The sequence below is a fragment of the Myotis myotis genome, unplaced genomic scaffold (assembly GCF_014108235.1).
Source record: "Myotis myotis isolate mMyoMyo1 unplaced genomic scaffold, mMyoMyo1.p scaffold_m19_p_14, whole genome shotgun sequence".
Lineage (NCBI taxonomy): Eukaryota > Metazoa > Chordata > Mammalia > Chiroptera > Vespertilionidae > Myotis > Myotis myotis.
The window spans coordinates 43,170,688-43,183,935 of record NW_023416318.1 but is presented as its reverse complement, the minus strand read 5'-3'; the positions used below and the strand labels follow the sequence as shown (position 1 = coordinate 43,183,935).

At 39.1% G+C, this 13,248-nt stretch overlaps 1 protein-coding gene and 1 non-coding gene across 3 annotated transcripts in view; both read left to right on the top strand.

Moving 5' to 3' along the window:
• BABAM2 (BRISC and BRCA1 A complex member 2) overlaps positions 1–13,248 on the top strand; it is a 357,703-nt gene that overhangs the window by 81,350 nt on the left and 263,105 nt on the right. The gene's annotated exons all lie outside the window — the stretch shown is intronic.
• LOC118669602 lies at positions 11,919–12,022 on the top strand. Its single transcript, XR_004972054.1, has one exon. It is a non-coding gene; the product is annotated as a U6 spliceosomal RNA (small nuclear RNA).

Sequence of the window (13,248 nt, the reverse complement as noted above, 5' to 3'; positions counted from 1 at the left end):
TCTGCCCCCTGGTGGTCAGTGTGTGTCATAGTGACCAGTCATTCCCAGTCTTTCTGCTGTTAGGGTCAGTTTGCATGTTACCCTTTTACTATATAGGATAGAGGCCTGGTGCACGGGTGGGGGCTGGCTGGTTTGCCCTGAAGGGTCTCCCGGATCAGGGTAGGGGTCCTGCTTGGGTACCTGGCCAGCCTGGGTGAGGGGCTGATGGCTGTTTGCAGCTGGTCACACCCCCTTCAGGGTGGGGGTTCCCACTGGGGTCCCTGGCCAGTCTGGGTGAGGGGCTGAGGGCCCTTTTCAGGCTGGCCGGCAACTGAAGCTCCCAGCTTCTCCTTTTTATCTTTTTTCTTTATTCTGGGATTTATTTACCTTCTATAATTGAAACTTTGATGTTGTCACTGGCGCTCCCAGCTCTGAGGCCGTGGCTGGCTGAAAGCAGGTATCTGGGGTTTGTTTGGCTTCTATAATTGAAACTTTGTTGCCATCCTGCTCGCTCCAGCTCTGAGGCCGCGGCTGGCTGAAAGCAGGTATCTGGGGTTTGTTTGGCTTCTATAATTGAAACTTTGTTGCCATCCTGCTCGCTCCAGCTCTGAGGCCGCGGCTGGCTGAAAGCAGGTATCTGGGGTTTGTTTAGCTTCTATAATTAAAACTTTGTTGCTTTCAGAGCTCAGAGCCAGGCTGCGGCAGGCGAGGAACCTTGGCTTCCTCCATCACTGGAGCAAGCAAGCCTCCTGCTCACTTCAGCTGCGTGGCTGCTGGCCGCCATCTTTGTTGGCAGTTAATTTGCATATCTCGCTGATTAGCCAATGGGAAACGTAGCGGAGGTACGGTTAATTACCCTTTTTGTCTTTTATTAGATAGGATATAGATTGTTTTGAAAGAACTGAATGTATCCAGCATACAAAAATTAATCAATGTAATTCCTCAGATTCAGGAAGTCCAATGAACTCTAAGCAGGTATATTGAAAGAAATACACTTCTAGATATATCATGGCAAAATTACAGGAAACCAAACACAATGAGAAAAACTTAAAAACAGCCAGAGAAAACAAAACAGTGATCGGTAGACTGTTAGCTGACTGTTTATAGCAACAAGGGAAAATAGAAGACATTTTAATAATATCTTTAATGTGATGAATGAAAACAATGACCATTTAAAACTTAACTTTACTAATTCTTTTGGGAGAAGGAAAAAAAAAAATCTCTTTTCGAAGGCCAGTGATGCAGAAATGAATGGGAGAGAACAGTAAAGAGGTTATAAAACTGTGAATCATCCAGAGGGTGTTTGAACTGGAATTATCTTATACATTTTGGTGGGTGTTTGGATTTATGTTCCCAATGCACGTTATCTAGACAAATATTAAAATTAAGTGACTTTTTCTTGATTTTTACTGATTTGGGAGTGGGGAATGGTTACCTGTAAGGTACTAAAGAAAATGACATTGAACATGGCTTTGCAAATAGATAACTTCATAATAACCATGTCTGCCATCCTTCTTTCTCGTCTTCCGATCTTGTAGTGCTTTGTGTAATGCTGTGGTTCTTTCTTGGGGACAACTGGAAATATCCTGAGTCTGGGTCCTATCTCTTAAAGGTTCTAATTTTGTCATTTAGGTAGAGCCTCGGCATCAGTGGTTTTAGAAAGCCAATTCTAGTGTATAACCAGGGCTGAGACCATAGGTACTGAAAACGAGTATGGGTGAGATCGATCTGAATTCTGGTCTCAGCTCTATTGATTACAAGGCAGATTATGTTGTCTAAGGTACCTAACATTTATACATTTACTTATTGATAAAACTGCTAATATTAGTACTTATCTCACAAGGCTGTTATAAGGAATAAAAAAAGTAACATTTGAATGGACAAATGGAAATGAAACTGGAGGTGTGGAAGCCAAAATGACAAGGTCATTCTATAATTATAACTACAGAGGGTTTAGGAAGTGTTTATGTTTTCAAAGCAGTCCTCTAGCTCCCTTTATGATTTGAAGCAGCACATTCACATTTAATTTCATATAGGAGAGGTTTTGGTACTTATTGAAAGTCTATACGTTTGGGATTATTTTGCTGTTCTTGGTTTATCTAAAAGGATAGGCACAGTAAAAAGGAAAAAGTCTCACTTGGTTAGTGTGTATCCGTGATTGAGCATCGACCCATGAACCGGAAGGTCATGCATGGATCGACCCATGAACCAGAAGGTCATGGTTCAATTACGGTCAGGGCACATGCCTGGGTTGCAGGCTGTATCCCCAGTAGTGGGCCTGCAGGAGGCAACCCATCGATTGTTTTTTTCTCTCATCAATGTTTCCATCTCCCTCTCCCTTCCTCTCTCTCTAAAAAGAAAAAAATCAGTTAAAAAAAAATAAAAAGGAAAAAGTCTTGTATATTTTGAACCTGGTTCTAATGTATGCTTTTTTCAACATTTTTAAAAAGCAAAAAACCTTAGCCATTTAAAAACATTTTTCAGAAAAATTATCTGCATCCTGCTGAGAATTTTATGCCAGGTTGCAGCCCCCACACAAGCTTTGGAGAGCCAAGATATTTAAACCTGCAAAGTGAAGTGCCAGCTCAACCTTTATGCTGGTCCGATGTAGTCATTTAGCCACACAATGGTTTGTAGCCTTGAATTAACAGTGGCTCAGGAGACCTTGTATACATTTAGACCATGTTTTTAAGTTGTTGGAATGATGAAAATGCCATAGAAGCACAATATTGTTGTAAGTAAAGCACTCAACACATTTAATGTAATTTCTTGAATAAGTTTCAGGAACATTTATGAAGAAGCCAGATTGAAAAGTAAAAAGTCTGGATTATTATACATTTTTTTAAAAGAAGGGCAACTAATTACTTATAGTATCAGATATAATCTACCAGTGAGCATCAGTCCTGTTTTTAAATCAAAGGAGCCCTTTAGGAGTTGAAAAAATTAACTGGTAAAAATAGATTACATATAATTTGGGTGTTTAAAGGTGTATTTTAAAAGCATATATTATTTTTTAAATTTGGAGATGTTTGCAATGTTAACATGAACTTTAGCTCAGTCAGCCCCTATGGGAATTATTTTTAAAAAAGGCAGAATTTGTCCCAGTGAAGCTTGATTTAAATAAAAAATTAATTTATTATCTTAAAAGTCTAAGTTAACCATTTGTTTACTTTCAACTCCTACCTATCCTGGATTTAATGAACTTGGGTTTAGGAGTAGTGCCTAACTAGGGGTTGAGAACATTTTAGAAGTCAGAACAATAGAGTCAAGAAAAGATGAAATAGCTATTTCAAACATTTGAGTTTGTATTGATATATGAATAGAATTGAATAGAAATAATTTTGAGATTAGTTATAGATTTATGTTTTAAGTATATCTAGGTCATAGTGAAGAAAATAGGCAACCTTAATAATATATATATTTTTAAATATATTTTATTGATTTTTTACAGAGAGGAAGGGAGAGAGATAGAGAGTTAGAAACATCGATGAGAGAGGAACATCGATCAGCTGCCTCCTGCACATCTCCTACTGGGGATGTGCCCGCAACCCAGGCACACGCCCTTGACCGGAATCGAACCTGGGACCCTTCACTCCGCAAGCCGACGCTCTATCCACCGAGCCAAACTGGTTTCGGCAACCTTAATAATATTTTACCGAATCAGAAAATCTGTAATAGTGACTTCAAACTCTTAAGACTAAAAACAAACAATTGAAGTCCTATCCATTAACCTAATGACTTTAACTTCCTGAAGAAAGCCTAAGCCCTGACTGATTTGGCTTAGTGGATAGAGTGTCGGCCTTCGGACTCAAGGGTCCCGGGTTCGAGTCTGGTCAGGGGCATGTACCTTGGTTGCGGGCACATCCCCAGTGGGGAGTTTGCAGGGGGCAGCTGATCGATGTTTCTCTCTCATCGATGTTTCTGACTCTTTATCCCTCTCCCTTCCTCTCTGTAAAAATTAATAAAATATATTAAAAAAAAAAGAAAGCCTAAGAACTATTTCTTACTTTTTCGTTATTTTTTTTTTTTTACTTTAATTTATAACTATTAAAATTGGGCTCTTTTTGTGCTGTTTTACAACATGCCTTGGGAGAATTTTTGTTTTCTAAGAAAATAATGCAATATAAGATGTTTGTAATATTTATGTTGAAGTGTTAGTGAAGGTTTTGAAACGTGAGAAACTCCTTTAGCCAGATTAAAGAATTGAGATAAGTTTAATGATATGGCTTCTTTAACTTTTAGCATTATTTTGTGACTATAAATTTGTAACTAGCCATTTTTAGAAATCAAAGTATAATTCTTAGATCTAATTTTTAGAAATCAAATGCCAGAATTGCCTAATTTTAAAGCACTCTGTATTATGGAGACTTTAAAATATATGCAAAAGTAGAAAGTATTGTATAATGAATCTTCATGGGGCTATCACCATCCCTTCAATAATTGTCAACTCATCACCAATCTTGTTTTATCTGTACCATCATCCATTTACCTCTTAGTATATTATTTTGAGGCAAATCCTGTGCATTATATTTTAATCTGTAAATATTTTGGTATGTTCCTAAAAAAGATAAATATTTTTAAAAGCATAAACAAAATACCATTATTTTATCTAAAAAATTAATTCCCTAGCATGATAAAATAACCAGTCAGTGTTTACATTTCAAACTGTCTGAATCATAATCTATGCATTGTGATTGTTAGGTCTTTTCAGTCCTTTTTAACTTATCCGCTTTCTTCTCATCCCTCTTTCCCACCATTTACAATTTACATTTGAAGAATCAGGGCGAGTTATTTATCTTATAAAATTACCACAGACTGGATTCTGCTGATTATATCCCCATGGCATAGTTTCACAAGTTACTTTATTTCTCTGCATTTTCTGTAAATTTATAGATGGATATATGTCCCAGATTTTGTGCACCCTCAACCACCTGGTATATAGTAAAAAACCAATAACAATCTTCACTCCCTCTATAAAAGAGGTTCTGAATTTTGTGGTAGCTGTCATAGGGACTATATGCTTTATTTTATATGTGAGATATAGAGGCATCTTTAGTTTTTATTTGGATAATTGTGTATAATGCATGACTGAATTTACAACATTGGTTATAGTAAAATGAGACAAATGTGTGTATAGTAAGTGTATAGTAAGGAAAAAGACTATCAAAAGCCATAGAAGGATTATAAAGATACAGTATCCTGGAGTCATTCATTTTAAGGACAGACAGCCCTGTTCACTTAAAATCCCCTAATGATATCACTGTTTTTAAAAATTGACAGAATAATATCTACACTAATAAAAGACAAATATGCTAATTGACCTTACCTTTGCTTCGCCCATCAGCCAATCAGAAGAGTATGCAAATTAACCCAACAAAGATGGCCGTTAAATTTGCATACTGCAGGCGGGGCGGGGCAGCGCCATCCGCCGCCCGGCCGGCCGCCATCCGGGCCTGCTGTGTGCAACCCAGGGCGGCGGGGGGCGGGGGGGGGGACAGCGCCATCCACCGCCCATCTGGCCACCGTCCGGGCCTGCCATCTGCCACCTGGGAGCGGGCCTAAGCCAGCAGGTGGTTATCTCCTGAGTGGTCCCAGACTGTGAGAGGGCACAGGTCGGGCTGAGGGACTCCCCCCCCCCCCCCCCACCAGTGCACAAATTTTTGTGTGCTGGGCCTCTAGTGTTCTCATAATAATGACCTTGATTCACCAGGAAAGGTGAATTAGATTTAATATGGATTATTTTAAAGAATCACAACAACAGCTAGAGCAGCCGTGGGCAAACTACGGCCCACAGGCCGGATCTGGCCCGTTTGAAATGAATAAAACTATTGAAAAAAAAAAGACTATACCCTTTTATGTAATGATGTTTACTTTGAATTTATATTAGTTCACACAAACACTCCATCCATGCTTTTGTTCCGGCCCTCCGGTCCAGTTTAAGAACCCATTGTGGCCCTCGAGTCAAAAAGTTTCCCCACCTCTGAGCTAGAGAGCCAACAATTTGGCCCTTAAAGGATTGAGAAATTATACATCATACTTGTAAAATATGGTATTGTGGTTAATCTGAAATCCCTGCTAATAATATATGTAATATGTATATATAAAAGAGAGGAATCATATAAAATTTTTCTTTATGTGAATAACTGGGAGATAAGGTATACTGGTTAATCAAATATTCAGACAAAATTTATTGTATAAACTCTATATAGATCACTAGTTCTTTTAAAATAATTGATTTTTTTATAAAATACCTTTTACACCAAAAGTAGAACATAATTTGATCTTTCTTTGATGATTCAAACTTTTGAGGGACTGTTTGTTGCTTCAGAATTATTGTTTTTTTAAATAAAAATTAAATTTATTGGGGTAAAATTGGCTAATAACATTATGTAAATTTTAGGTGTACAACTTTACAGAGTTATTGGTATTAACCTTAATCAATATTAAATTGTAGCTGCATGGTAGAGTTGATTAATGCAGTGTCCCAAAGTACTGTTAGTTGTCAGAGACTTATCTCTGGATTAAGAAAGCCCAAATGGGTTTCGTGACTGTGGTATTCATAAGCGAGTCAAACAGAGACTTATAAGAACTGATATGCATGGGTATATATATATGCAGCTGCATACATAGATATATGTTTACTTGTGTGCAGATGTGTATACATTACTGTTAAATTTATAGTGTGTATTGTTAAGCATATACACATGTATACCACCTTGTGACATGTGCAGCCATTTACTAGCGCTAAGGAAGCTGCAAATTGAAAGAATTTGATCAAAATTTACCAAGAGGAAATTGGCTCCAAGGCATAATGATTTTGGCTGGAGAAGATAGTGATCCTGGCACAGTATACTCCCTATTTCCTTGTGAGAGCTCCAAGATGAAAAGAAATAGCTACATAGAGGCAGATGCTTGGTGGTTTTCTGGAAGCACAATTATATGGTTTATGAAAAACAGGAAGATCAACATTTCATGCATTTTTTTTGAACTGAGAACTGATTTAATGTGCTATTTTGTACCTCTTGACCTTTCTATTGAGCCATGATAATTTGATTTTGTTTGTATGATTCTTTTCTTTTACATTCTTATTTTAACTGTGCTAGGCTTGAAAAGAAATTATGTCTTAAAATGCCTTTAAGCTAATATCTTTTAGACTTCAAACTTTTTTAGCATTTTATTTTACTTTTATTTAGTTTTAATTGGATTTATTGGGGTGACATTCGCTAATAAACCCATATAGGTTTCAAGTGTACACCTCAATAACATCATTTGCATACTGTACTGCATTCACCATCAAAGTAAAGTCTCTTTTAATTATTGGTTATAATTAGTCATATTGCAATATATTTTCAGAATTGCTGTCCAGTTTTCTTTTGTCTACTTCTGCTCTTATCTACAGATTAGTTTGGCTTCTAGTAGCCAGCATTTCTACCGACCCTGGAAAAAATTTGGATCCTTTAATATATTTAACTTAGTTTATAATGAATTGAATAGTAGTGATCATTCACTTGACAAATAATTTGAGTGTCCCCTTTGAATAGCCCATGATGTCTAGCGCAGCCCTTCCTCAAAGATGAACAAGACACTGTCCCTGTTCTCAGGTAATTTATAGTTAATAGAGGAATGATAATATGAAGTAACTATATCATTCTTTATGAAAATTAGTGGGTACACTGAATAGAACTTTCTTTTCATTTTTCATTTTCAATGCCTGAGGAACTTTAGCCATTTGTTCTGCTGCATTTTGCTTATGTGACACTAAAAAACACCTTATGTCTCTACCGTAAGTGAAAGAAACATGGAAGGAACTAAAACGTATCTGTAGGAACTGCCCTGAAATATTAATTTGAGTGCCCCCTGAAATATTAATTTGGGTTGCAAACTCAGTTGCCTGAAGGAGCCAGCCAGGTAGTACAAATGAGTGGAAAGGACAGGCATGAAACAGTAGTAATTGGTAGAGATTGTGACCTACTGAAGTGTGTATGTTTTGTCTAAAGATTTTCAAATAAAATTTTTTATGTGGGTCAAAGTAAGCATGACTACAGGCTGAGGCTGCCAATTTGGGACCCCTCCATACTTTCTTAATATTAATGAACCCATCACAACAACATTTGAGAGAAAAAACACGAACGGTGATTTAAAATTAAACTCAAATAAGTAATCCAATTTAAGAATGTTTACACCATTTAGTAAGCGATTTGGGGCTTTTTTTCCCTGGGGCATAGGTGACATTTAAATTAAGAATGATGGAAAAAAAAATACATTAAGGATGATGGGATCCCAGGAGGAGTCTGGAAGATATTAGTATTATGGATCTAGTCAGATGAGGAGATCAAATTTGTAGAATCCATTACTGTAGGAGAAATAGGAATTAGCAAGAAGGAAGTTAGTTCTCTATTTTTAAGTTTTATTTATTTATTTTTAATTTTTATTGATTTCAGAGAGGAAGGGAGAGAGGGAGAGAAAGATAGAAACATCAATGATAAGAGAGAATCATGATCGGCTGCCTCCTGCATATCCCCCACTGGGGATCAAGCCCACAACCCAGGCATGTGCCCTGACCAGGAATTGAACCATGACTTCCTGGTTCCTAGGTTGACGCTCAACCACTGAGCCACATCACTGGGCATCTTGAAGTTTTTTGTTTTTTTTTAATCTTGATTGTTGAGATTATTATAGATGTCCCTCCCCCCCCCTCCCCTCTCCACCATAGGTAATGCAGATATGCATATAAGACAGTTGTTTAATCTCTTCCCGCAATCCCACCTCCCTTCCCTTTGAGAATCATTAGTCTGTTCCATTTCCATGCCTCTGATTCTATTTTATTCACCAGTTTATTCTATTCATTAGATTTCTTATTTGTTTATTTTGATTCAGTTGTTGATAGGTATGTATTTTTGGCATTATATTGGTCATGTTTTTTTTATCTTTTTCTTCTTCCTCTTCTTAAAGAATACCCTTCAACATTTCATATAATACTGGTTTGGTGGTAATGAACTCCTTTAGCTTTTTCTGGTTTGTGAAGCTCTTTATCTGACCTTCAATTCTAAATGATAGCTTTGCTGGGTAGAATATCTTAGTTGTAGGTCTTTGCTATTCATCACTTTGAATATTTCTTGCCCTTCTGGCCTGCATAGTTTCTGTTGAGAAATCAGCTGACAGTTGTATGAGCATTCCCTTGTAGGTAACTGCTTTTCTCTTGCTATTTTTAAGATTCTCTGTTTGTCTTTAGCCCTTGGCATTTTAATTATGATGTGTCTTGGTATGGTCCTCTTTGGGTTCCTCTTGTTTGGGACTCTGTGCTTCCTGGACTTGTAACTCTCTTTTATTAGGTAGGGGAAGTTTTCTGTCATTATTTCTTCAACTAGATTTTCAATATCTTGCTCTGTATCTTCTTCTGGCACCCCCATAATGTGAATATTGGTCTGCTTGAAGTTGTCCCAGAGGCTCCTTACACTATCTTCATGTTTTTGGATTCTTTTTTCTTTTTGCTCTTCTGGTTGGGTGTTCTTTGCTTCCTCATATTTCAAATCATTGATTTAATTCTCAGAATCCTCTACTGTTGAATCCCTCTATATTATTTTTAATTTCAGTGTATGCTTAATTTCTGACTGGTCCTTTTTCATTTTTTTTTGGAGGTTTATAGATGACTAGTGGCCTGGTGCATGAATTTGTGTACATTGAAAGGAAATTAATTAGAAGAAATATTTTAATATTGCTATTCACTGTTTCTGTATAATAGAAGTGCCAACCAAATTCAAGTTTGACAATGACAGATTGAAACACATGCGTGCAATTGGCGCCAGCAAGAGCCGTGTGTATGTGTGTGTGTGTATGTGTGTATATATATATATAAACTTGCTTAATTAGACCTGCTTTCTGATGTAGCTAAACTTCTTCCAGCCCAGTGAAGCACCCCAACTTCTCTTTCAGGTAATTGTCAGCAACACAGCAGTAAATATCAACACAAAGCAGATTATTATTGTAGATCACGCAGGGAGAACAAAGGGTAAAATATTTAACTGCAGGAGTGTTTGACTATATTCTGGGCAGTGAGAAAACCTGAAGTCATTTTCAAGTTCCACCATTTCTTACTTCTTTTCAGTCAGGTCAAGTTTCTAAGCTTTCTAAATCTCCATTTTCCGGCTAATAAAAAGAAAATAGGATTCCATCAAGTCCCCTCTCTACCTACTCCAGGACTTCTGTGAGAATCAAATGAGATGAGGCATGGGAAAACACTTCACAGACATTTGGTTAAAGTGTAAAATGTTTGCACCTGGCTATAAAGCACATTGTGTTCCTGGGCTGAAGAAACTCTAAGGAGGCTAGTCGCTAGGGAGAGGAAACCGGGCATTGCTACGTGATGTCATTACCTGGCTACCACAGTGACTGTTTCCAGGCTGGGCTGGGCTGTGGGCCACATTTTATACCATGGGGTCTTGGCAGCGTCAGCTGCAATTTGGTGGGCTGTTGCTCCAGGGTGGTGGTGGGGCCTGTGTCCCGCTTGGGGGAAGCTGAGTGTTGCTCTTTGGGCGCCAGGTCCGTGTTGCCATTTCTCTGTAAATGGCCAGTGCATGTCATGGCAGCTCCTGCGTTGAGCATCTGCCCTGTGGTGGCCAGTGCATGTCATAGCGACTGGTCAGACGGTCAGACACTTAGCATATTAGCCTTTTATACATAGATTCTTGAGTAACCTTATAACTGTGGTTTTGAACTCTATATCCAATAGTTTGCTTTCTTCCATTACTTTCATTTGTGATTATATTTCTTTGTCTCTGCATTTTGGCTGCTTCCCTGTGTTTGTTTCTATATATTGGGTAGAGCTGCTATGTCTCCTTGAGTTGGTAGAGTGGCCTTGTGTAGTAGGTGTTCTATAGGACCCAGTGGCTCAGACTCCCTAGTCATCTGAGCTGGGAGCTCTAGGTGCACCCCTTTGTTGGCTGTGAGCAAAGTTTTGTTGTAGTTGAGACTTGATTGCTATTGGTGTCACTGGGAGGAATTGACTTCCAGGCCAGTTGGCTGTGAGGACCAGCTGCAGCTTCAGTGGGAGAGCTGCTGTGTAGGAGACACCCCAATGGAGTAGGACTTATTTCAGTGGGGCTTTGGTGCTCATTGAGTCTGCTCGTTGAGGGTGTCACTTATGGATGTGTAGAGTTGTAATCTGGTATTGTCTGATACTGACCACTGGATTACATTGGCTCTTGGGTCTCCAGGGAGGTGCAAGGTCAGCCACTGCCTGGGGCCACCCAGCAGGAACTACAGAGAGATCTGCAGATTATTCCTTTTTGTATCAGGTTTGGAAGTGCCCAGATGAGGCCCAGGTATGGAGCAAGGTAGGCTGGTGCTGGGTCTTGGGCGTTTTATTGATAAGTTTGGGGCTCCCTGACCCAGCTACAGCTTGTTTGAGAGAGTTTAACCTGAGCAAGGACAGGCCATTCATATGCAAAAGCTGCTGCACACAGCTTGGGTGGGATTGTAAATTGGATGAGGCGGGTCTTAAGGAATCACCAGGGCAGAGCGAACCAGAAATAGCTGCCAAGTCAGCCCTGTGACCAGGAAGGTCCCAGCATAGGAACAATGATCCCTGCGAGCACCTCCTTCTGGGAGAAAGCTGCTCCTGAGTTCCTAGCCTGATGCTAGACAATCCAGTTTCTCCTTGTGTGTGTCTGTGTTCCCCGAAGCCTCCCCCTGGTGCTGGAGCTCAGAGGAAGCAGGACCTTGCAAGTTCAGTTTGTGGTGCCGGCTTTTTAAGAGAAACAGCTGGGTCCAGCAGCCTCTGTGTCACTGAGTCCCAATCTATACAGGTTTTTACAGCCCATCATTATGGGGACTTCTTTTCCTAGCTCTGGGAGCCTGGGCTGAGGCTCTGGTGTGGGGTTGGGATCCCTTGCTCCTCACAGGCGGCCTCTGTAGAGACAATCTCCCTTCTGATTAATAAAGTGGCTTTGGCAGCACATATACTAAAATTGGAATGATACAGAGAATATTAGCATGGCCCCTGCGCAAGGATGACATGCAAATTCATGAAGTGTTCCATATTAAAAAAAAAAAAAGCACACACATGGGTACTGGACCAGCCCATTCCTCACGTCTGCACCTCAGTGAGCTTTCTTTCTTCTTTACTCCTCTAGTTGTAGGACTTCCATTTAGCCAACTTTCTAGTGGTTTTGGATGATGGTTGTTCTGTATTTTAGTTGTAATTTTGTTGTGGTTGTGGCGATGCAGGCATTTACCTATGCCACTATCTTCAAATCTCTTCTCATCTTGAAGTATTTTTTTTTTTTCTGGGTCTGTGTAGCCCTGGATTCCAGGTGTTAATTATTATTAGAAGTAGATCAGAGGTCTGGAGACACATTCTGTGGGGGCAGCTCTAATGGAAAACTCATAGAGCAGTGGTTCTCAACCTTGGCTGCACATTAGAATCACCTGGGAATCTTTTTAAAATCCTGATTTCTGGGCCTCATCCTCTGGAAATTCTGTTTCTTTGTTATGGAGTGGGGCCACAACATTAGTAACAAAGAAACAGAATTTCCAGAGGATGAGGCCCAGAAATCAGGATTTTAAAAAGATTCCCAGGTGATTCTAATGTGCAGCCAAGGTTGAGAACCACTGTCATAGAGCCTTTAGCCATCATTTAGACAGTGGATTTTCTGTGAAGACCTAATGAGTTTATGTGAAATTATTTGGGCCTTTGATTACAATGAGAACATTCATCAGGAAGATGGTCAAATTTTCTGGATTTCTGCCTTGCCAACAAAATCACAAAAGAGATTCTCTAGGGCCAAGGAGTAGGTATCACAGAATCAGTGCCTCAGAAGGTAGGACCTGAGAACCTGTCTTTTAAAGATGCTTTCCCAGCTATGCTGCTGATAGCCAGGAAGGGAACTGTAGCTGTAAATGGAAAAGGTTTCACGCACTTACTGAAGATAGTAGGCTTCCTTAGTCATGGGAGATGGTGTATTGATAGCTTTCTATTACGAGATTAAAAAGCAAAAGTGGTGTTTATTAATAGAAAGACCCTCATTCTTTTAGGGCTTTGTTAAGGTGCATGAAGCATTTCATAGGAGGGGTCTCTGGTCATGATTATTTATCCTGAGATCCAGGGAAGGCTGTTTGGATGGTACAATTTGGAACATACTTTAAAAAAATTAACTGTGAGGAGCACCACAGTTAAAATAACTGTTGAGGAATAGCTTTGGGGGCTGGAGAGGGATGGTGTTTAAGGAAGTGAAAATGGATGAAATTGTGTAATCACTATGTATTGCTAAA